The sequence below is a fragment of the Cervus elaphus genome, chromosome 20, assembly GCF_910594005.1.
Source record: "Cervus elaphus chromosome 20, mCerEla1.1, whole genome shotgun sequence".
NCBI lineage: Eukaryota > Metazoa > Chordata > Mammalia > Artiodactyla > Cervidae > Cervus > Cervus elaphus.
The window spans coordinates 45,849,556-45,850,761 of record NC_057834.1 but is presented as its reverse complement, the minus strand read 5'-3'; the positions used below and the strand labels follow the sequence as shown (position 1 = coordinate 45,850,761).

The window sequence follows — 1,206 nt, the reverse complement described above, 5'->3', positions numbered from 1 at the left end:
GCTGAAAAATTGATGCTTTTGAAATGTGGTGTTGGAGAAGACTCTTGAGGGTCCCTTGGACTGCAAGGAGATCCAACGAGTTCATCCTAAAGAAGATCAGTTCACGGTGTTTATTGGAAGAAACAGTATTGAAGCTGAAACTGCAGTCCTTGGGCCACCTGATGCGAGGAGACCCGAGTGTGATTTCCAGGTTAAGAAGATTCCCTGGGGAAAAAAATAGCGACTCACTCCAGTATTTTTGCCTTGAAAAAATCTCACAGAGAAGCCTGGCAAACTACACTCCGTGGGAACCGCAAAAGTCAGATACAACTGAATAACTAAATCACTGCCAAGGAAACATGGATTAAGTCTGCAGTTATTACTTAGTTATCAGGGGATAACGCGCACGCAGTCCCCCACTACCATAAATTACACAGCCGAGTTTCCCCTACTTGAGGAAATCGCAGAGGTCAACACACCCGGAGTGCAATGGGTGAGACTCGCCCTGGGAGAACCACATTCTTGATCATGGTATCTTCTCTGCCAGGTAAGTATGAGTTGACCTTCCCCCTGCCCCCCGCACAGCCTTAGACACGTTCACTGTACACACACGCTGACTTTGCCGTTTCCCCGCAGTTCTTCCACTATCCTCCGCACCCTCTCCTTTCCCACACCCCTCAGTCCCTCCAAATAACTCTTGTAAAAAAACAAATCCAACAAAATCTCAGGAAAATTTCCGTAACGAGTGAAGTGGCTCGCTAGGAACAGGACCACTTCGCTGCAAGATTTACATAAACCAACCCCATTTGGGACCTCTAAGGCGGCTCCTCTCCTTCAACCCAAGCCCGGCCCCACCCCTGTCGAGATGACCAGTGGTGAGTCCCCTGTGACGGGAAGTGACGTCATGACTTCATCAAAGTTAGCAATGGACATACTTACAACGATAGAAAAGACCTGGGGCGTCTTTGGTGGTTCAGGCAGTAAAGCGTCAGTTTACAATCCGGGAAACCCGGGTTCGATTCCTAGGTCACGAGGGTCCCCTGAAGAAATGGCTAACCCACTCCAATACTCTTGTCTGAAAAAATCCATAGAGGGCGGATCCTGGTAGTCTACAATCTATGGGCTTGCAAAAAGTCGAACACGACTCAGCAATATAACCTTCACCGTTTAAATGAGACATACATGGGTTTTTTTATTTCTTTGCACTTTAAAAAAAAATTTTTTTAA

General features: G+C 46.9%; 1 non-coding gene across 1 annotated transcript; it reads right to left on the bottom strand.

The window, feature by feature from the left end:
* Nucleotides 1-370: 370 nt before the first annotated feature.
* LOC122678385 lies at nucleotides 371-534 on the bottom strand. The gene has a single exon (XR_006336074.1). It is a non-coding gene; the product is annotated as a U1 spliceosomal RNA (small nuclear RNA).
* Between the last annotated feature and the right edge of the window lie 672 nt (nucleotides 535-1,206).